This window comes from Malurus melanocephalus, unplaced genomic scaffold (assembly GCF_030028575.1).
Source record: "Malurus melanocephalus ecotype Western Australia unplaced genomic scaffold, MMel_1.1 scaffold_36, whole genome shotgun sequence".
Taxonomy (NCBI): domain Eukaryota; kingdom Metazoa; phylum Chordata; class Aves; order Passeriformes; family Maluridae; genus Malurus; species Malurus melanocephalus.
This window is the reverse complement of record NW_026623268.1, coordinates 2,916,327-2,942,195: the sequence shown is the minus strand read 5'-3', so window position 1 is coordinate 2,942,195 and position 25,869 is coordinate 2,916,327. Positions and strand designations below refer to the sequence as shown.

The 25,869-nt window shown below is 47.5% G+C and overlaps 1 protein-coding gene across 1 annotated transcript in view; it reads right to left on the bottom strand.

Moving 5' to 3' along the window:
* Window positions 1-23,114, bottom strand: part of BOC (BOC cell adhesion associated, oncogene regulated) — a 53,990-nt gene extending 30,876 nt beyond the window's left edge. Inside the window, exon 1 of the mRNA XM_057364206.1 lies at window positions 23,047-23,114. The gene's annotated coding sequence lies outside the window, so the exon portion shown is untranslated. The remainder of the gene's footprint in view (window positions 1-23,046) is intronic.
* Between the last annotated feature and the right edge of the window lie 2,755 nt (window positions 23,115-25,869).

The window sequence follows — 25,869 nt, the reverse complement described above, 5'->3', positions numbered from 1 at the left end:
GCAACTAAGATCCCAGTTCAAAGAGCTGAGGAATCCTGAACGGGGTGTGCATCTGCAGCACTTACAGGAGGGTGCAGGTCCTGCATTCAGGGGCTTGATCTTCAAATGTCACAGAATTGCTGCTATCAAGGTCCTGAGAAACCAACACCCCACAGCTCAACCTACTCGCAGCTCAACCTACTCTCTTGCCAAGGCTGGTGTCAGGAAAGAAAGGTCAGGATTCCCTAGAAAACCACATCAATGTAGTCACACACTCGTGCTGAGTTATCTACTCTGCAGTGTTTTCAGTTTTCCCCACAGCTGCTACAAACTCAGCTGATGCTGCAGTAACAAAGTCTTGCTTCTCTGAGGCTTTGCTATGGGACAACTCTGAATCTTCATCGTAAGAAATATTTCAGAGGAGGGCAGTAAGAAAGGGGTCACCCACTGCCACAAGTGTGATGTGAAAACGCCTTCAATCTTGGAAGCAAGGGCTTTACTTCACTCTGTTCCTTGCCTGAAGCATTCTATCTCTTGCCATATGAAAACAATACTTGCTTTATCATTCCCATCACAACTAAAGCCAGAGATCAGTGTCAATGCAGGCAGAGCTTCAGGCAGATACTGTACTAAACACAGAGGAAAAATAATCCCATGTCCTCTGGACTTCACACCATTGGGTAGAAGAGYTATTTACTTTAGGACGCTTGATACAAGCACTAACAAAATTTACCTGTCTACACCTTTTTGCTATTTGGACAGAGAGRAAAAGCACATAACAAAGAGCTGGAAATAAGCAGAGTGTGCATCCRGGCAAAAAAAGCCCAGGGGATGGCTCTACTGGTGACTGATGCTGTGGGACCCAGAGGATGGGTCACAAGTGCCAGCTGATGCAGCTGGCTCAGCTCTGGGATCCACCACCCCAAATCCTACATCAATAGGAGCCAGGCCTCAGGTTGTTCCCTCCCTGTCAGCAGCTGCAGTGGAGGAAAGCGCAGGGAGCCATGGGCAGTTCCCACCAGGAGCTGTCATCACATAGGCACAGATGTGCCTGTGGTAGTTTACTTAGRGCACTGCTTTTGTTTTTCCCTTCTCATCCTTTGCAAACAAAAAACCCCAAACCTTGAAATCTGATGTTGAGAGTCTAATTGCCTCTTGGGTGAGGGAGAGGTCAGAGAGAAGGCAGGCCCGGCAGATGCAGGGAAAGTGATTCCAGGCAAAAGCCCTCAGAGATACTAAAGGGAAGTGTGGAATAAATATGAATGAAAAGAAAAAGCAGGAAAATTARATTTAGATGAGAGGGTCAAGAAAGAAATGGAGGAGTTGGGATTTTGGCAGATTTCTTTATGGTGCATTTGTCCCCACTGCTTCAGGGCAAGGACACAGCAACACCCCAGCTCACCTGCCACATGTACCCAGGCTGAAGTCCTTGTGTCCTCTGAGCAAGGGCTGTCACCTCACACCATTACCTCTCAAGCAAATTTCTTTTCCCAGCTGACACTCTTCCACTTAATTTAAATGTGGCCTAGTCAGAATAGCAGGAAAACCACTCCCRCTCTCCACCAGAAACTCCTTGCTGCTCTAAGACAGAAGCTTAATCAACAGGTACACTACCACAGTATGCTCTGGTCCCAGTGAAACAGCATCTTTCCATGGGGATCCCAAGCAGGATGCTCTTCTCCAAAGCTGTTTTCACTCTGCATCACTTCCCCAGCAGCTCCTGGGGAACACACACACAACCAACTCTCACTCCTCAACTACAGGACACCAAGATGTTGACCAGAACRACCATTTTGCCACTGATGTGGCAGCAAGAATATAAACCCTGATTCCTAGGCTACCTAATATTATCCTAGAGCCTCTCTGCAGTCAAACCAGTGGTCAAGAATGGGARGGAAGACCACAAATCATGGCAAAGGTGTGGCATGGAGCTGCTCTGAAAAGACCCATCTCCATTTTATTGTTTCTGTCACATGATGGTGTCGGTCAAGCTTGCAACAGGACAGACAATAAATATCCCAGCATCCATTCATGCCGGTAACCACCAGCTGAAACACTCCTCTTTCTSTAAACCAAAGCACACAGGAGTGGTGGACAAACCCCACCAGTCAGCATCTGCATGGAGCACAGCAGGAGTGCTTGGGGAGCAAGCACATTTCAGTGTGGCAGCTATGGCCAYCTGCAAACTGGGACTCAGAAGCTCTTGTTCAGAGAGTAGATCCCAGAGAGACAGCAGCTATGGATGCTTTTTAAGAGCAGTCCACATCTTCATATGCTTGAACATGAGCCTACCTTTAAGCACCAAATTWAAAAAAAAATCAAAATCACTTTTGTCTAGGACAACAGAAAAATCTTGTCCATGCCCAATTAGAAACAAAAATAGAGTGAAACAAATACACGAACAAAAAACCCCAAACCACAAACCAGAAAAGTTCACAGAAACTGCCAGTGACACTGTTAAGCCTTCCTTGGGGGAAGCTGCTTTGGGGAAATTTTCCTATTGGAGAGCAAAGACTCGGGTAGGTTTCCTAAGCTCTGAACCTTCTTCCAGTGTGTACTCAAACAGCAAAGGTGCCTACAACTGCTGCAGAAAAAAACTGGCCAAGCTTATGATAAACACAAGCCAGTTTCACTGCAGAAATACCTGCTAAAACAACACATCCTCTGGATTATAATAGAAGACTTGATTCTACTGCCACCAAAATCACCCTGATCTTTGCCATGACTTCAATGGGAGCAGGCCCAGAAACTGCATTAACAAGCACAAGGCTAGTTTAACACAGTTGACATCAAAATCCAGAAGAGCACACAAAAGAGACAGGACAAAGTACTTGCCAGTAACGTCAATACAAAGTTTAATCCCCAGATGGCTGGCTTTAGAGACATCCCCATCACCACCATAAAGAGAAACTGCCTTCTAGTTTGCACTCCTTTCAGCAATGACTTGTTGCTGGGATGCAAAAGAGCACAAGCCCATTTTTCTTGCCCTTTGAAGATGGTATTTAAAAGTTGGGGATATTTTTTCTTCTTTTGGGAATTTGGGAATAAATGGGAGTTTTTACTCTCCAAAGCTGTCACTAAATTTCTTTTCACTAACAATAATAATTTTCATTATGGGAGCAGGTCAAAAGCCTCTAGAATTCTCTGCTGGGACACATTTCCCCTGCAAGACATGTCACTACTCAAAAAAACACAAGAGGAAGCTCAAGGCTAGCAAAACAAAGGGACAGAAATGACTGTCCATAGAAAATGCTCTGTCTGGTGCCAAATGCCTAAGGTGGGGTGTGGGGACCAGCACCGAGTGCCAGAATCCAGATGGGCTGAGCCAAAGCCCTAATTTGTGCCATGATCAGCAGCTGCTACGCTGCTCCAAAATCCCCACCCCAAAGTGAAAAACTATGAGGGACACATTCSCAGTGGGGTCTTGGGATGGGTGACAGATTTCCCCAGTTCTCAGAGAGGAAGASGAGAGGTTCGTGTTCTTCAGGTTTTTTTAAAGATTGTATAAGCACGTGATTTGCCCCATTTATCGTCAGGACAATAAACATGCCTTTCCAAAAACGATGGTCAAGGACAGTGAGGCATACATGGCAGGAGATGAACCAAGACCTCACGTCACCCTGCACAAACAGATGGGCAGGGCCGGCATATGGTWTCTTTCTGTCAACAAGGGGATGCTCCACAACAAAAGCTGCTGCTCCAGAGCCTCACCTGCCTGTACCCCAGCCAGCTCTTAGGACACGCTGGCAAGTGCCACAGCCAGTGCTGACCAAGCAGCAGTGACCATGACACTGGGCACAGCACAGACCTGCCAGTGGCTCCCCACTCCTCATCCCTGCCCATTCACACTCGCGCCCACGTTAAAAGCACGAGCACAGAGCCRAAGGCTCCTCCCCAGGCCTTTCACACAACAAGCATCAGCAGCAATTCCAGCTGTAAAGTTTGCTTTCCTTGACGCACAGTTTACTTTCTCCATTCCCCCGCATCCCACCCCTGCCACTTACCCCTCACTCCAAAAAGGCTCTCTCAAACAGGCTTAAGCTTTAAACAAATAAGGGCTTGGCAAGCAGCAGCCTGCTCCCGTTTCCCTCCCCACCACCCCTGCTCTCCCCCCGCCGCCTCCACCGCTGAGCCGTGGCGCAAGCGGAGCTGGCGAGCACCGCGCAGGCATAGAAAACAAACACGTGGAGCAGAGCCAGCTGTGAAGTTGGATTTGGCATACRCTGTTTGCAAAATGAATAAAAGCACATGGGAGAAGAGGGAATGTGAGAAGGGGGATAGAGTGGGGAGCTGGGGGTGCCCTGGGTTCCAGGGGAGAGCGTGACTCCGTTACAAAGTCCTGGCACATGCCTGCTGGAGGGTCTGTACGTGTGGATATCGATCTTGTGCCCTGTGTGGCAGTGGAGGGGGAGATCAGTCCAACAGTTCCTGAGCTATTTAGCTTCACACTTCTCTACCCCTTTCCTAGCRAGCTGGACTGTTTTTGCACACACCTGCCCTCCCTCCCAGGCAAAAATTAGTGTGTTCTGATGCAATACATGGAAAATAAATGTACTTTTACCCCCCAGGACATGTAATTCTTCCCCTTTCTTTCTTTCTTAGGGTTTCTATTTCCCATGCACATTATGCTACAGGGCCCCACCACACAGGAAACCCTGACCCAGCTGCCCCATCACCTCGGCTGAGATTACATATGTTGAAGGCCCACATTTACACTAATCCTCCTCCCAACTGTCCTTTTCTGGAAGGGTTTCAGACAAAATATCCCTCCTCTTAAACCCAAGCTCCCAGGAGATGTCAGTTCAGGTATTATTTATTATTCTGCCCTCATCAGTCTGGTCTAACCATGGGAATGGCACTTGAAGCTTTAGGAATGGATCACCAATGGCCTTATATCAACACTGGATTCATGCAGGTTTTCCTTCTTCTCCTACCTCTCCTGGTCACCTCCAAGCAAAATGAAACAGAAGCCTATGCACTCTGCCTGGTTTGGGGCAGAATCCAGTGAATTGACGTGGTTTGCTTGTGGTTTCCACCCAAACCCATAAACCAGCCCAGGTTTGCTTGGAAGGTCCTCAGTGGTRTTTGGAGGCTGTAAGAAAAGCAGCAGTGTCCTACCTGATCTTGGACCCTGTCCAAAACAGGCCAGCAGCTGGATGGATTAACAGCCCAGTCTGACCACCCAAACACCTGCAGACATGTTTTCACAAGTCTCATTACCACCCCTGAAACAYAGTGAGAACTTTACCCTCTTGTGAACACTTGTCCCTCAGCATCACACCAAACTACCAAACTGACAACAAGAGACAATATTTGGATCGTTTTCTTCCTGAGAACTACATTAGGGACCCTGATCACAGCAGAGTAACATAACTTACCTTGGAGAAATCTTGCGACTGCTTTTTTGTTCTTGGGTGGAATTTACTGGGATGCCAAATAAGGCCATGGATCGCTGCAAATAAAGCATKGCTCAAAACCAACCATCCCCCTCCAATCTCTTCCCCTTTTAGAGGCAAATTAGGTACTACAAGACAGAGAGGGATAGAAACTATGATARTCTTGGAGGTTATGACAGCACATTTCTGGAATTGTCTCCTCTATTGGAAAAAACATACCCCTACACTGTGTCTCAATTTTCCAAGCTGCAAAAACACGAATAGCAAACCCCAGCTGGTACAAGCAGGAACGAGATGAACATGAGTCAGACAATTTCACATTCTCAGATGAAAGGTGCTAGACAGGTATGTAGTGTTATTATCTGTACTGCTTCCTGCTAGCCCCAGGATTTTTGGACTGCTAAAATACAGWTGTCAGCATCTTGGGGATACTGCCTCAGTAACTGAACCAAGCAGGGAGGGGCATGCTAATTACAACAMGGGGAAAATATGAATTTGCACCACACACAAAATATTGTGGTTAAGGGAGACAGYGAGATACCATTGACAACAGAGAACAGGGTAATTCATTGGGGTTTGTCAGACTAAACTTTCTGTAATCACAGACTGCAGGGAAAGTGTTTGTCAAGCAAACATTCAAACATCCAGCTGCCAAGAASTAAGTAAACAGAGAAGGAGAAGCAGCAGAGCCAATGTGGCACCATTTGCAAACACCCCATGATCAGCAGTCACAAGCCAACTGAGCCCATCAGCAGGCACTAGTGAAGCCAAGGGGATGAACTTCAGCAGGAAGACCCACCACCAGGATGGACAAACAACAAGCAATTCACATCTGCAAAATGTTTCCATCCAGAAKAGGATTTGCAGACCTGGGCAGGTGTGGGTACAGCAATCTGTGCGGGTTCAGTGGACACCTTCCTGCACCACACACATGCAACCACCTGAGCAAATGAAATAAAGCCGAAATCCAGGTTGAAAGAGTCCTCCAAGATAACGAGCGATACCCACCATGCATTTTAGTGGGTACCGAGCGGTACCATGCATTTTAGTTCCTCTTCACCTAGAAGCCTGTGGTGGTAGTTWCTGTGCTTATGAGGAGTCAGAGACTAGGGCCAAAGACCTGCAGGCAATCTAGCTGATCCCAGCCCTGAAACCAAGGGTGCTCAGTGGCACTGGGCAAGTGAGAGGAAACACTGAGCTCTGCTTCCCACCCAAGTGCCTGCCTATCCATCACTCAGTGCTTCCCTCCCAGTGGTTCACAAGACTGCTGGAAAGGGTACCTGGATGACTTAAGGGATCCAAGAAAATAGAAGAAAAATAAGCAAGTTAAGACAAGCTGTGCAGCAAGACATGCACATGGAATTTGCAACCAGGTCTGCTGACCTCCATGGGAAAGCATTCAAGATTGAACACGTCAAAAATAAAGCCAAAACCCATCACAATCCCACACATGCATCTTTTGTCCACATGCCCCTATCCTTCTACACCTCATCTCAACAGATGATACCAGAGTGTCATTCTGCTAATTTCCTATGAGTCTCTTGGCTTTCTGTAAGAAGTGTGAGAGACAKAGGGCATGTTTCAAGGCCAGCACTGGATGCATCACTTCTCTATTAGTCCCTGGCTGTGGATGCACCCACAGTGGCTTTGGTATAACCATTCCTGGGCATCTTTGGAGACAGCTGCATCCTGCACAAGGGATCAAAAACTCTCATGCTGCAGCCAAAGGTGCTAGCAAGAGGAAGTTTGTGGTTCTGCAGATCAAAACTACTGACACCTTTGTACCTAGACTGCGTTTATGTTCAGAAGGTTCACTGGGGGATTAGGAAAGCTGTCATCCTCCTACCTAGAGAAAAAGGACTGTGAGAGGTCAAAGCGCCAGAGAGGCTGCTGGTTCAAATGAAAAAGAAGCAGGCAGGTTTAGTTATGGTAAATAATGACTCAGTCTGAGTTGATACAAAGGGACCTGTYGCATTTTATGCACACAGCATTGGTCCACTCCAACTCTGAGGGAAGAGGGTSGTCTTTCATAGGAGAACCCCATCCAGATTTAAAAGGCTGAACCTCCATACCAAGAAACAGTCCATACCATAGACAAAAACCCTTGAGGTTTTTTTCATCAGGAGATAAATGACCTCCTCTAGAGTCCTGACGTAAGTGCTCTAAGTATTTATAACCTGGAAGAGATATTAATGAAGAGGCAGAGTTACTTTAACTTTCCCTCYTCTGCTCCCCTCCTGTATCCTCACYCTCAATTTGTTACTGTGCAACAGCGCTCGGGCAGTTAAATCAGTAGGTTACACACAATGCAATATTTAAGGAGCATAAACAGAGCAGTCAATACACACCTATAGAGGCTTTCCACCCCCCCATACCCTCCAAACTCACAATTTTCTGACATGGGAGACTGGCTCAAAACAGAGAGGAGGAATCAGTGCTATAAGCAGCCAGTGGTCCCCAACAAAACTACAAGCTACCCGGGGCTGGGGCTTGCTGCTGCTGTGGTCCCAGCAGAGCCCCAGCAGGGCTCCTTTGGTCACAGGACAAAGTGTATCCCAAGCATCAGGAGGATGTGCAAAAGTGCTCTCTGCCCTGCAATGGAAACAGCTGAAGCAAAGTTCAGCAGCATCCCAAATCCCACCAGGTGTTTCTGGCAGGGCAGGAGATAACACAACAGTCCTGACCCCTGTACTGTACTTGTTTTTCAAGTACTGATCTTGTTTTTCCAACTGCAGTCACACCCGTGTTGGACCCTCACTCATAACTAAGTGCAGATTGTTCATCCACTCGTTAGGGTCTCCAATAGGAGAGCAAGCACCTCAGACTGCTGACAGCATTTAGTCACAACAGTAAACTTTGGCTTGAGACCATTCACATCACCTGGGCCACATTACACACCGCCATCCTACTTTTGGTTTAGGTTTTGCTGTTTCCCTGGATGGCAGAAACGGGTTGACAAAGAGTTAAACTTAGTATAGSCTCAAAAATCACTCATTGCTTTCTGAAGCAAGAACATCTTTGGCAGGGTCCCCATCTGGGAAATGACATGCCGTCCCCCCCTCACTTCCCCCTCTTCTCCCCCTGAACTCAGAACAAAGCACTGCACTGCCCAACGTGCTCCTCCACTGTTTTCATCTTGGTCCAAATGCTTCTTGCGTTTCAACTTCTGCCAAAAAGAAATGCATAAAAAAATATAAAAAAGGCATGTGTGGGGCAGGAGGAGAGGAAGCAGAGAGAGTAGAGGAAAGTCATTAAAACTGAATCTTGATTAGCTACCACTGGTGGAAAAAGGACACAGGGGAGAGGAGATTTTTCTGCTGTGATACGCATCTCAAAGCTAAAACCAGTAGGCCAAGAGGAGGCAAGACTTCTCCACACACTCCTCCACCTGGGACCAAAACTAACTTGCTTTGCCTTTCCAGTCCACCATGTGCCACCCCATCATCATCAGAGGAGGCATCTTCTTCTCACAACAATTTCTGCCAATCCCCACACACATTTTTCACCATTCTCACAGCTGGAGCTCTCTCAGCGTTCCTGCAGCCAGCATTSAGCCCTGCTGGCACAGGGCTGGAGGACACAGCACAGCTGGCCTGCCCTTTCCACCTTTGATATCAAACACAAAGGTTTGGCCATTGCAAACCCATGGGGAATCCCAGAGSAAATGAGCCTGGAAAAGATGGCTTGTGCATGCTTTGTGGATATTCTGGATGGGCCAAATGAAGAGTCCCAGACTGGTTCTGTCTCCTGAAGAGACAGACAGACAAAAGAAATTTTAAAAATCACATTGGCTAAAGAAGAATTTAAAAGCAAAACAAAAAAAACAAAAAACAACCAACAAAAAAAAAAAAACCAGTCCAGTTTGTAGTCTGTAACAGCTGAACCCAGGGGCACGCAGAGCATGTTTTTTATTCCCTCAGTACAAAAGTCCTTGGTTTTCCCTCTCCCTCATTCCAGCATTTCCCCATTGGGGGTGTCAGAGACAGTTCAAGGCCTTCCAGTWTTTCAGACAAAACTGGGTCTTGCTGCCCTGAGAACAAGTGGCTGGGGTCTGTAAGAACTGGGGAGATTTGGGAGCTGRAGAGTTGGGCAGGCTAAACCTGCTAGCCCTGGAGGATGGCCCAATTGTCACCCTCCACCATCCCCATGACCTGCCACAGGCCAGTGCTTCCCTCCAGGGTTTGGCTTCCCAAGGTGTGACTTTGGCTCACAGGCTGCTGGGCCAGGACACTTGGATTCCCCTGGGCTTGCCTGTGCTACAGCTGGTGYTCTGCAGCATGTCAAAGACAGGGAGAGATTAACTCCTTCTTTAAGTATCTCATTACTGTTATATTTTTAAACACAGCTGGTTGAAAATTTTTCAGCAAAGCCATAAATAAATAAATACTTTGAGGAAATTTCCTGTGATCTGAAAACTTTACAACTGATCTAGCCTTTATCAGATTATGCTCTCTCCCCAGTACACATAAGCTCCACTTGCTTCTGCTTTCTCTCCTATAAGGACCAAATCCATTGAACCATSAATAAAATATCAAGATTTCACTGCCTGTACTGTTTGATACTTCACCCTTTTAACCAGCACAGCAATCACATATTCATTGCTGTCCCACCTGGTGATTTTTAATTATCCTTGTAATTAGAGGTGTCACCTCTGAAAACCCAAAGATCCAGAAACTAAAAATGGATCTCCTAACCCTGCCTGCAAAACACTTCTTTTCCTGCTCCTCAAGAGAGAGGTGACAGAACACAGTCAGCTGGGACTCTGATGTCTCTGACTGGCTTTCCTCTTTCACAGATAATCCCACTCGRTATCTCCATCATAGCTAGCTATGGTTTAGAAAGCAATCAGTTTCTACAGCTGTGGACAACAGTCAAAAATCACCATCTGTCATGACATCCTACATAAAATAAATAAGAAAGACAACACCACCCACTACCTCCTATTAGCAGRCTGTTAAGGAAAGCAAACAATCACCCACTTCTGAAGAAGCCTAAGATGGGAGGAGCATTTCTCTTCCAGTCTGTCCCTGCCACCCGTGGCAGACAAAGCCTRTTTAATAGTGTCTGTACAAGACCCTACTATGACATAAATAGCAAATAAAGTTCAGCTGAGAAAAGGTGCCCCAGATGTAAGGGTCTGCCCATGCAGAGCAATGGAAATGCTGCCTCTCTACAGCACTTCTCATTTTACCAGGATGGTTCCCATTTAAACCATCTTCACCCTTGAAAGAGATGGCTTGGAGCTCCCAGCCTCCTCACCCAAATGCTAACCCACTCCTTGTAGCCCAAAAAAGGAAATAAATTCATGGACAAATCATTTCCAGTACTTTTTTTCCAAGCTATTGTTATGTGTCTGCATTTGGAAGTAAGGGAGAAAAAAAAACAATACATGACTGTGGTCAGAGTCTGGCCTAGAATATGGGAAGGAAAAAAATAAACCCCAAACCCAATCCTTGTTTTGTATGTTTAGTCATTTTTGGAGAAAACTGCAAGCAGTAAAGAGACCAGGAATAAACAGTGACACCAGCTCCTAGGTTTTGGGGTGACAACAGGAGATTCTAATCTGTTCTCCATCTATCAATGTATTCTGCTCAGCCAAAGTAATTTTTAAAAGTTTAAAGTCTAAYAGGCTAATCATCTAATTGAAGAAGTCTATCTCTTCTTCTGTTGCAAAGGACTAAGATATTTTTTGTGTTGTCAATTCCTTTATTGATTTAGAAAGCCTTTTTAATGCAGAAATCACCTTTGCTTGAGAGGTATTAGCACACATTTCACAGAAAAGAGCATCCTCTCCAAAGAYTCATCCAGCAGGATTCTGGGAGGACATGGCAAACCCCTAACATTTGCTTGTCTATCAGCAAAAAAAATAAATCTAGAAATCTTTGGATCTTCCAAAACTTCATATATAACTGTCCAGCAAAGGAACATAAGGAATATTTGATTCCTTAATTTTAGAGACTCCTTTAAGAACTCAGTGTTAGGTGCTCTACAAAAGCCATCCTCTGCCTCAAGGATATTTATCTCTAATTACTTACAGGGACAGTCAGCACCTATTTTGAGAGGAGAAATCTGTGGGTGTCCCATTGCACTAAATACCCCCTAGAAAAATCTTTCACTGCTCAGTGCAAAGTCACCTGTAGACCAGCTCAGGCAGTCCCTACACTCCAAATTACATTAAATACTACAGAGYACAACTGCAGTATTAGAAGTGGAAAGGAATAAGGTTTTTCTCTTCCCTCTAGCTACTGTGGAAACTCATCTATTTAAGGGAAATACAATCTCAGAATTACCACTAAGGAAATCATTGATAATTTCTTAACTTGGAAAATACCATAAACTCTTCTAGGAAGAAAAGCACTCAGTTTTGTGAAAATGCTGCTCCATGACTTTAGATTCAGTTATGCAGCTGGCACACTCTGCCCTGGGATGGGTAAAAYGAGCTGTTCTCATATAGTCACATCCACAATGTGCTGCAGGATTTAACAGCTCCTCATGAAAGAGATAAGCTATATAAACATAAAATGTTTCAATGAGACAGAAGGCAGCTTCAAGAATTCTCTCTTCAAGCCCAACAGGGAAACAATTATAATTTCCCCCCTACATTTCTTGCCAGCTGAAGTTTTTCTGTTTCTCTGCTTTAATTTGCCGATAACAAACATCTGYTGGGAACATCCTGCCCTGTGCAAGAGGGGAATACATCCATCACAGCYTTTGGGGCTTTGTACTCCAGCAAAGCCTCTGGAGATTCTCCTCTGCAACAACCAAAGATAAACCTCTCCTGATCTTACTTAYTGACTACAAAATCCTTCCATGGAAAATTTGTCTTTTTTTGCAGCCCACAAGTAGTTAAGGAGATCTTCAGAGAAAACATGATKCGCCTCTAGCAGAGGTGATCTTTTTGAGGTCCCCCACACATGCCTATGGATTTTTATTTTAGAGCCTTCCTTYCCAGCCCTTACCTACCACCTGCTTTTACTCATGTATTTCTTCAGCAGAAAACTCTAGAAGCACAAATSGGCAGTCTCCAAGATAAAGCTGACCATCTGTGGCTCATTAACAGCTCACTGARCCTTTCTGGCCTGGTGCCTACATGYCCCTTGCAGATGCTGGCACTTGAGCACACGCTATGTCCACCAGCCCCACGGAGCTGCTTCTCTGGCTGCCTGTAAAGAGACAGGTCAACATAAAACCCTCCCAGCCTGCAAAACACTGCAAGATCAGAAACATCAGCAGGGACTTGAAAATGGTGCCTTTGAACCCTCAAGCCCCAGTCCACCAGCTGAGGGGAAAGAAGGGAAGGAGAGACATGGATCTCATTTCAAGGACGATGTTTCTCCAGAATAACCTGTGGGGAGGCAGCAGCCCTGCCTGTGTCTGCAGGCAGCCACCGTGCCCGGGCAAGGGCTCCCCAGACCCGCTCTGACACGCCAGCAAGCTGCACTTGCCTCGGGTTGGCGAGGGCTGGGAGCATCTCTCCAACAGTGGGCTGGTGCCTGGGGAGGCACCCCTAGTTGTTCCTTATCAGCCTTCCCCAAAACAAGTAAGGGCAGGGGCATCCAGGATATGGCCCAACAAGCCTTTCTCAGCCCTGGCAACTGTTGCTGGCAGCACAGTGACTTCAGGCAGAGGAGGGGAAATTAAAGATAGAAAACAGGGGTGCGAGGACCTGGCAGAGGCACCCACATCCTTTGGGAGGCAGCACACACGTGGGGAACAGAGGCACGCTAGAAGCTTCAGCTGCACTTCCATTCTCCCTCCTCATTGCGAGGTCTCAGGCCAAACTGAAAGGGGGCTGTGTGCTGGGAGGAGGGAAGAGATTATTCTCAGTAAGCATGAGGTGAGATGGGTAGCACAAACCCATTTTTTAATACCTTTTCCATCCCATGCTCTGTCTAATTCAGCTGGACAGAAGCAAAGGCAGGAGCTATGTTGGTGCCTCTTTGCAATCTTTCATGCATGGGGAGTGACCTGGGATCGACAGAGAAGAAAAAGCCATAACTGCAGCGGTCTGACATCTCCCACTCTTCCACTCCCAAGGCACTGACTGAGCCAGCAAGAAACTACAAGGGCACAAACACTTCATCTGAGATCTCTTCTGTAATTCAATTATTTAGCTTGCAGAGAGCAGATAAAACCATTTGCAAAAGGGAGGAGTCCTACTTCAGATAGGCTCCTCTKCCTGCAAAATAGAGCAAGGAGTCATCTCTTCACTTAGACACAAAAAGCCCTTGGTGACACAATGCCATTAAAAACAATATGCTTCAAAGCATTTCTCTGAGCAAAAATCCTGACTGCAGTTCAGGCTCTTACTCAGACAGCAGYAGGGCATAGCTGTGAGCAGCCCCCCAAGAGAGTTTGCCTTCAGCTTTTTGCAAATAAATACCAGGAAAGAACGCATATGCATCCTCACCTGCTCCCCCAAACAGTGCTCTAAGTCAGAAAAGAAAGGAGAGGGTAAAACAACCTGCCCAGATTTCACTGAAGCAATCCTATCTTCCTAGAGAGATAGTTCCCAGTTAATGCATCAAGCCAAGCTTTGCTCACTGGTGTCCACACAGCTGYTCCCTACTGGGCTACCAGTGCCTGCAGAGGTCAGATTAGCATTCAGGTACCCCTGTATGACCCCAGACTGATGGTCAATGTCTGGAAGAGCAGCTCTTTGTAAGCCTGCTGTCCCTTCCTGCTGTTCTTGCACCTCCTTTCAGTRTAAGGTACCTCTCTGCTGACCTTGGAGACCTGAACATCTCCTCTTGCACCTGGGCACAATACAAGCCATGGACTTGGCCTTAGCAGCATCTGTTAGAGTTTATTTTTGGCTTGTGCACTGAAAGGCAATGCCTCCAGAGCAGGAGAAGCAYAGTCCCAGGCCTGTGGAAAGAAGGCACACAATATTTATGTAATGATACTGTTCTAGTTCAGATTGCACGCTGCAAGCAAAACACTGTTATTACACTGGCACTCTCCTCTTCCAGCTACCTTTCAAAGCGTGATGCCGCAAATGAAAACTGGCTGACAGGAGAGAATTAGACATAACTGGCTCCCTTCCTTTCCCTTCAGCCACAAGCTCTTGATCTCCACCTGCAGCTCCCCATCTCTGCAAGACCACTGCCTGCCTCAGGTAAGGCATGCACAGCAGCAGTATCAGCACCACTTGCAGTGCCAAGTGCCCCTTTGGGAAACTCACTGGGGCAAGTGTATCCACTCATGTGAGCTGAGGGCTAAGAAGATGGGACTCTGCTATGGACAGCTCTCAGCTTCAAGGCAGACAACTTTCAATCAAGGTTTAATGATGCTCGACTCTGCTACCGAGCTCCAGTCCTGACCTGCCAAGTCACTCCAAGGCACACATGTCCTTTTTATGCTCTGTTTTTATCTCCTTTTTCATATTTGCCTAACTATTTTGAATGGGGATGTAGGAACTGTCTCCCACTACAAATTAACATACTATTTATCATAGCTGTGTCCCAGCGTAGGTTAAAACTTGTAGACACAACTGTAGTACAAACAATAATTTAGGTTTTGGAATATGGTGATGGGGGAAGATGGCACAGCAGGCCTTTCTCAGGACTTCATCCAGAGAATCAAGAAACCTGTACTTATCTTCAGTGCTGAAGTTATGCAAAAACTGGGTTATAGTCACATATTTGTGGCTGATGAAATTTGTACTTGTTTGCTTGGTCATGAGTTGGGAAATTTTTTTAAAGGTGGTTCTTTCAAGTGGCTCGGAAGTTAGGGAAGTCCAAAGTTATCCCCAGGGAGATTATAGAGTCAGGCATCAAAGATAAATACAGCCTGCCACTTGCTCTTGGTGTTTATCTCTTTGTGCTCCTATTCCTTTCTCCCCAAATCTGCAGCCCAGGCAATTGTGAGGAAAACAGGACCACTGTATATTTAGCAACTATGTTCCTGCCTAAATTGCTACATGATGTAAGTAGCTGACCATTCTTCCACAAAAGACCACAGGTTTCATGATGCAATCAGCAGGATCCCACAGCCATACTGCACATTACATACCAGGCAAGTACAGCCAGCTCTGGTGGSARCAAGAGTAGACTGGYCAAGTCACAGGGCTGCCTTGTCTTSTTGTGGCCATTCAAGCCAGATCACCGTTCCCTAATGCTTCCTGAAACTGGCTCCACCTTCCTACCAAGAGGGGAGTAGGGTCAGCAAACACAAATCAGGCCTCCATCAGCTCCAGCTCTTTATCTTAGTACTGACCTCCCTTTCCCAGCATCCATCATCAAACATCCAGCACAGCTGATCATGACCCCAACATCTTCTTCCTCTCTGCTGCCTGGGCAGCCACCTCTAACAGGGTCTGGAGCTGGGATGACCATATGCTAAGCTAGTCTTGCAACATTTACAGCAGCTCCAAGGTCCTCAAAGGCAACCAGTCCTTGTGCTGCCCTGGACTCATTCTCTACAGCATTACAGAGGTGTTCAGGCATGAGCTGGCATGGAACCAGTAGCTCAGCTCCTCATCTGCTGGAAAGTGAGCATCTTTTCCCTTCAGGCCAATCCCAGACATCCCAAGGACAAAGTCAGAGTGATGAAAGGTGATGATGGACACATCTAGAGCAGCWGACATGCTTCTCTGAGGACCTCTTCATGCACCAGCTTCTCACAGGATTCTCTGACCCTGCAAGACTCCAGCTACAGAAATGCCTTACAAGCTTGATAGCCTGCTTGACCAGCCAAGGGGTAGGGAAGTCCCCACAAGGACTCAAGAGCTATCAAGCCCTCCTCCTCCAAGGTCCCACAGCTCTGCTGTGCTCTGGCTGGCCACACTGCCTGGCCCTAGAGGAAGTCAGCAATGGGGTACTCCTCACTGGATTCAAATCCCATTACAGTTGGATAATTGCATCATCTTGCTCTCCTTCTGCCCACATGACTCTGGCTTAGAAGGTGCACTTCAGGTGCTTGCAAGCCAAGATATGCCTGGCACTTAAGACAGGTAATTATGAAAKAGGGTCCACTTCTATGCAGGAGTAGGTGGTCAGGACTAATCTGGGCAACTGTTACACTGGTGACAGTGGGATTGTCCCACAAACTCACCAAGTATGACCCTGTCCTGAAAAGTGAGGAGGGGAACTGTCTGGTCTCTCAATGCACAAGTCTCTTTGACTCGCCACCACATCATCAAAGTCAGCCCAGGTGTTTTTGAAATATCCCACCCAGCATGTTTCTGWAAACATCTCTTGACACTGGGACTCAAACTCTACCCTTCAGTCTGACAGTGCTTGAGTTGGTTAAACAAGCAGCTTTCTTCTGAAGAAATAAAAAATTAAAATCATATGTCCATCACCATTCAGGGGCCCCAAAGAAATCTCTCACTCACAGCAGCAGGTTCTAAAGAAGTTGGACCAGCCAGTYGTTTTTACCACCCATGGTCAACAAATAGCAGGAATCTTCCTGCTCCAGAGGGGACTGCCATCCAGAGGAGCACTGGAGCAACAAGAATGTGCTCCACATCAGCTACAGCACAGGGAGCAACTTGGGACAGAAGGCACTAGATTAAATTTCTTCAGCATCCAGAATACTGCAGGCTTCCAAATAATTGTCTATTTGTGTGCGTGCATGCACAAGAATCCTCACTCCATGGTCTGTCTTTGTACCAGTAAATTCCCAGCGCTGTGACTCTCTAGGGACAAGGCCCATACTTGTATTCAATCTCAGCTCTGGCTCCCAAACGCTAAGGTTTCAGATTATGTTTTAAAAAACATTTTCTCTGGCAACCGGGCTGTTAATGGATGTGATGTTTTTGCTCTCGCCTCCTCCCCACCTTTAAAAGCTTGGCACTAAAGGGCTTCTTTGAAGATAAGGCCAAATTTTCAGTTTAAGGGGAGGAACTTCATAAAGTAGATTTGAAGGGCTGGAAAGGAGGAGGGGGAAAAAAAGAAACAACCAACCCTGGAGCCACTTTGCCTGTTGAGATGTACACTGTACAGCACACAGGATTACAATGGCCTCTCTGTACCACCACGGGCTGGAGCCAGGAGTTGGCTGCAGCTGCACTGCTGCTACCTATGTGAGGCTCCCCAAGGGTCACACTCAGAGGGGGCYTGTGCTAGAGCTGCACATCCAGCCTGCCCTCCAAACCAAAARCATCCCACAGCCCCTACAGAGTCCACATCCACCAGCAAGCAGGAGCACACGTCCCCAGAGGCAACCACAGGAGCCTCCCACTGGGCTGTCAGTGCCGCATGAGGCTCTGCTGAAACCACCTGTGGTCCTGAACCAAGAGGTTTTTTGAGGGCCAGCAMATCTATGGTCTCTCTTGATCTCCAGCAGACCTATCCTCAACACCACAAGGAGGCAGGGAAGTGCCACTTAGTTTGCAGGTGRAGAGCTGAGGCAAAGAGCAACCTGCCCCAACTTGGAGGGAAATCTGTGGTGTAAGAAACAAATGCAGCTGTCCTCACACCCCAGGCCCGTGTCCTAAAAACACTGGCATCACTAAGCAAGGTGGCTGCACTCCCTATAAGTACCAGGATAAATTACGTGACATCATCAGAAGAAGCTGAATTTTGCAAATAAATGGTATATTCCAGGCCAATGTATCCGTGTTTGAGGTTTGTTTCTCAAAGACTACCTTCATATATTTATATCACCACAAGCTTTCTAAACCACACTAAACACATTAATTCACAGGGCTCTGTATAACCTGTCCTTTTTAACTAAAAGCAAAATAAAAAGTAACCTCATTTTGGTATTTGAAAGCTGACAATACAGTTCTGACAGGGATCTTTATACCCTTTTCCCCTGCACTCGTGATTTCAAGAACAGCAGAAGGGCCTGATGCAGAGCCTTCAGATAYACAAGCTTGTTCAGACTCGCTGACACTACATCCAGTGAACACATCCTTGCATTTGGCAGGGCCCTGGGTCTATGGCTGTGCATAAAAGTACAACCTGCTGCCTAATGTCTTTGCCAGAGTGGACCTGAGAGAGCCAAAACGGCATTGCCGCTGCAGGGCTCAGGGTGGAAGATTTACTGCCCATGCCAGGCASAGAAGTTAATGAAAAACGACCGCTTTCCAAAACACCATCTGGCTTTCACACAYACATACAGAGACACCACAGCCCAAAACCTCTGTGAACTTGACAACGGTGGGTTTCCAGAGGGGCAACACGCTGTGGTGTGGTTTGGACTTTGCCCAGCAAGCCTCCAACAGGCACAAGACTCCGCAAAGGCACAAGGTGCAGTTGCCATCCTCACATCTAATGGCTGGTCAGGGAAGAYGACTGGACACAAGGCAGCAGCCTCTCAAGAGCAGCTGAGCAGAAAGCAAGAATAAAGTTTGGCTCTCACCTCTGTGCTGGCACACTGCCCACAAAGAGGGTAAAGAAGCTCAAGCACGTCCCACACGCTCCCTGACGCACATTTCTCTCCATCGATGCCACTAGTGCCAAAATAAATTGGCACTGCCTCTTMCTCAAGAGCTCCTACAACACACAATGGCAGCCCTCAGAGCCCCTCACACAGTCCAGGTGCTCTGCTACCAACCCCATCAGGCAGAGCTGAGCCTCCCATTTGTCCTTTTGCAGGGAAGAGAGGCCATTTAATAAAAGGAGCATGTAACATCCTCAGGGCAGGGATCTGTTGCTCCCTGTTTAAGCAGAAAGCTCTGCACCACCCACAGCAGCTCTGGGACTGTGTAAGCACCAAGTGGTTTCTTTTCCCTGCAATAAATATCTTTCTGAGCTTTTCAGCCAACCAGCTTCCACTGCGTCCATACTCCTTTTGTCTTAGCTTCCCATGAACACTCAGCTGTGCTGTTGGAGCACACGCTTCTGTGCGGAGATTTTAGAAGACTTATGCACAAATATGCATACAAAGCAAATTTTGAAAGCTTCCCATTCTGCAAGCATTCCCTCCAGAAAACCAGCTCCAAGCACTGTGTTTAGCCAATGAAGCAGCAGATATGATGTTGTATGATTCAGAGCCAAGAGGAACTAAACCAAGTACCAGGAAACAGAAAAAGATGCTTGCAATACTTTTTGTTGAACAATTAYCCAAAGTACATTTGGAAACCTGAAAGATTATATTCACCCCTAGTCTACCYAAGGACTATTCATTTAGTCATTACTTGCCTTAAATTGTTCTTGTGGCCTAGGAACTGGAATATATAACAACCTCTTAAACTGTGACTGACCACAGGAGCACCAAAGCACACAACAGCAGGTTTTTTCCCTCAGGATGTTTTAAGTCTAACCAGAAACAGAAAGTCTACAAAGATTTTGCAAGRAAACTTTTTCCTTGTGGGATATGCCATCCTAACTGCAGAATTAACACTGCAAATTTTTAGCCTGGAAGGTAACAGTTTAAACCAAGAGATTTGCAAGCCTTGGTGTTGCCAGCAGGAATGTATCAGTCACCTTAGCAAATTAAAGAACTCCAAGGGAATTGTGCCTCCTTTCTTTGAGGCACTCAGCATCAGATATTCAAATGAACAACCCACCATTATTTACTGCCAAAGGAACTTTTGTTAACCTGGAGTTACCTTGGCCTATTGCTGTTGTAACATCTTGCAGGCTGAGTGACAGAGCCCAAGCCTCCAAAAACCCACCTGCAGGCCAGCCTGGGCTAAAACAACCAGCGTGGTCCCCAACACACTCTTCCCTGTCATCACTCCCCTGAGGTACATAAGGCAGGATGTTGGGAGACAGCCTGTCTTTGCCTAGGAACACAGTAATCATGGAGGCACAGAAGTGCTTCTCCAACCCTATGACAGTCCAGAGGAGTCAACACAACAGAGAGGGTCCCCCCCAGAGCACCTGAGTTCTGCTCTGACAGACATGAGGGTGAGCACAGGTCAGCTGGCAAGAGTCAATGTAGACAGCAACATCTGCCCCCACACAGCACTCAACCCATCAGCTCAGGGTCCAGTTCCATTTGCTGCATGGGAACAGTAAGGCATAGGGCTGTGGAGAAAATTCARGCTCACAGAGGGCATGTGCATGGGCTGAGGACCCAGCCCAAACACCTCCACATCCCAACACACGCTTCCAACTGAAGTGTCTTTGCTGTCCTGTCACCCATGTTTCCTCCCACAGCCCAGGTAGAAGAAGAAATAGTTCTTTTTTTTCCTGTGCTTGCTATCAGAYTGCAAGGTTTCTGTGATCCTTAAGGGCATTTGGGTCAGGAAGAAGCCAGGAAACACCTACCAGAAAACTACTGGCAGGTAGATCTGGTGGTGTTTCAATCAAGTGTTTCACTAACAATGACTAGAAACTACAAAAATTCACGTCTGCCCCAAATGAATAACTTTTCTTAACTCAGGAAAGGAAGTTTCTCCTCAGCAGCACTGGTGAGTATGGGGACAAAGCAGGCTGCTTGCTTCATAGCCTCTCCCGTGATGCTTTCTGCTCAGCAGGAGGCTCCAGCTGGCTCCCARAGAGACAATTCTGCTGGCCCTAGTCAGACAAGGAGGAGCTGTACCAGCATCCTGAAGGCATTGCAGAGCTGCCAGTTTGGTACTGAAGATTTGGAGGGATCTCTCTGCTGCTGGTGTTCCAGATGTAGCAGAATTTCAAGAAGTGAAGTGGACTGARCAACGCCAGGAGTCTCACACCCTGAGGGCTGGGAAACATCAGACACTGGGTTTCACTTTGCAATCTCAGARAACCTGTTGCTCTGTGCTTCTGTAYGATGTCAGTACAAGGAGCAGAAAAGCTGCTTACTCCAGACTGCAGGGATACATAGAACTCGTACAACTTACATGCCAGTTTGGAGCACACACATGCAGAATCATGCAGCTCTAATTCTTCTTCCTTGTGCCAAGCAGAGTTGAAATGTGTGAATTCAGCTGCTTGTACTGGGATAGCTCTCAAATAAAGGTCCTGCGGGTGTGAGTCTATGAGATGAACCTGCCTCACATTCCCCAGCAGGAAGCAGGGTGGACTGAACTATATCTGACTTCAACCCTTGAAGCAAACACCTATTGGGACCTCCTCTGTTTGGGATATGCAGGATGAGTCCCTGTAATTGTATCTGAACGGGAGGGTTAAGAAAAGGACATGGAACAAAACTCCATCTACTTCTTGTAAGAGAATATCAAGCACCCAGCAGGGAGTTCACAGCTCTTCCTAATCGTTCTATTTACTTCAGAAGATCCCCACATGACTCCTGGTAGCATGGGAAGTTATTTCACCTTCATTTCTTTAGGTCACTTAAATAAACAGCACAAATTTTCACTGCAAACCCGTGATGTGTTTCTGCAGAAATCTTTCTCTGAGCCATGAACCTCAATATTCAACCAATTAAATCAAAGTGTCTGCCATGTAAGCACACAGGCATAAATATGGAGAAGCCCTCTTAATCACAGGCACACCAAGTCAATTAGTTTCAAAAGAGAACCAAGATAAAATTCTACTTACAAAACGCCCACATTCTTCTAATATTTTCCACGGTAGTTTTTTAGCCCATGGGAAAAGAAACCTTAATGGCAGATTGCAAATGAACGTATCAAAAAGAGACCATGGTAGCAATGTAGATCATTGGGCACCAAGAAAAACATTTAACACACGCTGGGAATTACACGTGGGTCCTAAAGTGTGTGTATGGATTCCTGTTATCCCACTCACATAATGCTGCAGAGAGGTCAAGAGAGTTTCTTCAAAGCAAACAAGGACAACCCCCCCCAACCATAATAGATGTGAGCTGCCTTTCACGCAATGCCAGCGAAATAACACTTAGGGTACAAGAATTAGTTGCGGAAATACCGAAAGATAGATTTGTATTTTATACCTTTTCCCAGCCAGGGGTATTGGTTAAAAGTCTATTATTATTTTTCAAAGTAAGTATTAGTATTTTCACAGCACTTAAAAAATCTCGTTTGGACCTTGCTACAAATTCAGCATCCCACTTTCACCCCAACACATTTTCTGTTTACAGTCACCATCCAGACGACCTGCCAAAGTTGCAGTCCAAGCAGGGAGGCACGCGTGCACAAATCCTACAACATCCCACTGCCGGACAGAAAATTACTTCCCCTGACCCAAATCACTCCTCATCCTTGCACCAGGGTTAAAAACTCCACGGTCACAGAAGAGGGCAAAAATTCTACAAAACTACCCACCCCCGCTTTTCTTTGCAGCAGCAGCAGCCCCTTCACAGAGCACAAACCGAAATGCCTTCGCATCTGCCAGACAGCTCTTGACTGTAAACTCCCAGAAGCTTTTGACAAGAGTTGRAGCAATGGAGGATGAATCTGCGGCTAACTTTGCACAGCTTCTCCCTCTCTGCACTGCTCATCGTCCCTTCTTGCCCAGGCGGCAGTGAGGACGGGGCAAGGTCGTGGACCAGGCTGTTGGGGAAGTTCCAAAGCACCGCGGAGCGTGTGCTTTGCCCTGGGCCCTCCACTGGCTCTGGCCGACCCGCCGAGGAGAAAGAGCAGCAGRGAAACATCCGAGCCCCCCACATCTCACCTGCCTGAACATCCCCCAATCCCGGCGGGGACCAGCGGGTCTCCACTGCTCCCTTGTCACATCTCCTACATCCCTAGACAGACCCCCTTCCTTACTCACATGCCCACACCAACTTCCCAAACTCGGCTGCTGCCTGAAGATGGATGGGACGAAAGCGCTGCGCCCCATCGCCCGCCACCACCGTGCGTCCCCCCGGCCCCTCGSCACGGCCACCAGGCCCGGGCCCCCTTCTCTTCACTCACCGCGGTCTCCAGTGGAGCAGGCGGGGGGGAACACAAAGATGCCCCAAACGAAGGGAAGCAACAAAGAGGCTTAACTCCAGGAGCTGGGAACTTCCAGGCCGGATCTGCGGGGAATTCACTACACACACACACACACACACACACACACACACACACAGAAAAAAGGGGGGGAAAAAAAAAGAGAGAGAGGGAGAAAGAGGGGGAGAAAAGCCTGGTTTGGAGAGAAAAGTGGGGGACCCTTGTTTTGGGGGTGGTGGTTGTGCTTTTTCTGCGGGYTGGCGCTGGGGATGGGGGGCCGCGCTGAGCTCAGGCGCGGCGGGAGGAGGAGGAGAAGGAGGAGGAGGAGGAGGGAAGAGGCGCCGGGATGCGGGAAGCCAGACCCTCCATACGGGAGACGGCTTTTGGATGACTGAACTCCCAAACAATTCCCTGCTCCGGCTACTCCGGCCCCAAGAGCCTCCCTCCTTCCCCTCCCCCTGAGGAGGAGGGAAGAAGAGGAGGAGCCAGAGGAGGGAGAAAACTCCAAGTAAAACCCCTTCCCCACAGCCGGGCGGGGGCCGGGCTCCCCACTCGCACATCCCCGTCCCCCCCGTACCGCCAAGCGGGAACCGCGGGCCCTCAGGGCCGCTCCCGCCGCCCCGCGCTCCCCGGGCTGGCGGAAACAGGAAAGTTGGATAAAAAGTTTGCTGTGGGCGGGAGAGGCGGCCAAAGCCGGCCCGGGGCCGGGGTGAGGGGTGCGGGATGGGGGCGCGGGGGTCCGGGGGTGACACCGCGCACTGAGGCGGCACCAGCGGCCATGGAGCCCCCCGGACGCCCCTCCTGAGCGGCCATTCTGCTCTATCCTCGGCGGCCATCGGTTGTAATAAATAGCAAAAGGATGAAAAGGGCTTTTCTTCCAGCCATCCCTTCCTGGCAGGTGCTTGCTCTCACGGAAAGTGTCCCTGGCACAAATTTTCAGGAGAAGCAATGACACCACTCCACGAGATTAAACCCGAGCAGTTCCTGCTGTCTGCGCCCCCCCACACCAAGAAGCAAATTCATACCCCAAAACTTAAATTTACCCAGAGGTGCAGGGAAACCTTCCATCTTTCAAGGTCCTTCATTAAAGACTATCTTGAAACAATCTGTCACTGAAAGGTCAGGATAGGTTTCTCACATTTTTGCTATATACAAAAGAGCATAGATCACAAACATGATGTGTACTTTCTAAACCTGTATGCCTTCAGTCTTGAAAGAAGAAGGTGAAAGACTTGAAATTTTTCATCATGTCATCATTGAGTTTCATAGTTTTTCCTGCTTAGTGGCAAGGTAGGAGAGTTCTGACCTGGCTTATTCATTTCTCACACATAAGGATGATGCAAAGGATTTGGTGTTTTTTTTCTATTTGGGTTTGCATTTCTTCCTTGCTTTATTACATGAATGTTGAAAGGTTAAGACTGACTTTTCTGTAGGATTTTTGAATTCCAAGGGAATGTGTGTTGATGGCTTCTTCAACTTTCATTTCAATGGGTAAGCTTATCAGGTTGAACACCAAGACTTACCAGGYTGAACACAAACTTCCTTCCTCTGAAACGTTAACTTTGCTGTCTAATTATCTTTTWAAGAATTGTTTCCAAGATTACAAGTTTTTCCTTCTGTTGCTCAGTAACACACTCCTCAGGTGCTAAATCCACATGTAGACACCTCACTAAGTGGCCTAATTTTTACAAGTGCTAAGACCTCTAGCACCTGCCTTGTCTGAAAAACATTGGTTTCCTAATTTAGAGCAGTCGTAAACTCTCCTAAATTAAAGCAGGAATTGAATTGGCCCTGACTAGTTTTAGGCTTACAGAGGTGGGAAGAAAAAGGCAAGGGAGCGGAATTAAAGCTGCCTTGTGCAAAGAAATGCCCCAGGGCTTGTTAAACACTATGAAAAATAGATTGCAGCCCTGCAGGATTACATTCCCTGTTTATCCCCGGGACTGAGGGAATAGATGGATGCAGCAGCACCCTTCATATGCTGTTCTTCCCGCCTGCCTCCTGGAAGAAATGCCTTGGGACAAAGTAGGGTGCTGGTTTGTGCAGCCATGTCTCCTTGGCACCCCTGGACAAGSCAGTGGCAGTCCTGCTTTCAGGAATTTCTCTTGTTGCAGTGCTGGGGCTGCCTGCTCTAGCCTGGCACACATGTGTTTAAAACTCCCACCAGAACTGACTTCTGTATGCCACTGGCCTGTCTGAAGCTCAAAGTAGTGTGAAAGCTGAAATTCCCTCACTAACCCGAGTTCCTCAGGCATAAGGAAACTTTTTCTCTGGGCATCAACCGAGCACAGCCTATGTTGGGGGGTGGGGGTGTCCCATCTCTTTCTTGAGATGCCAGAGCCTCCCTGATCCTTGGCTACCAATTTGCCCATATTGGCCCTGTCCCTCTCTGATCCCAGACAAAATTCCCACTGCTGCTGCTGCCGGATGCAAAGGCTTCTCCTTGGGGCCRCTGAAACTCCAGCTGTTTGATATTGTGAGGAGCAAGGCAGGGGGCACAGAGGGACTCCGCATGAAAGGGCGAGCTCAAAGGAAACCGGACCCTGGCATGTCGGCACGATACTCAGTGGGTAACAGGCTCAGTTAAATTTGCTCATTCAGCCAGCTAAGAGGGAGAGTTTTCTCATCTGTCCTGCTATGTTTAATTCATCCACACATGCCTCCCAATTACGGCAGGAGTAATAACAGAAAGGGATGTTGGGGGTGGGGGGAAGCCAGGCAAGCCCCAGCCACCAAAATGCCTCGGAAAAATGTGAGCTGCACAMTGCTGGGGTCTGTCATCCTGGGGGGAGCTCATCAGCACCC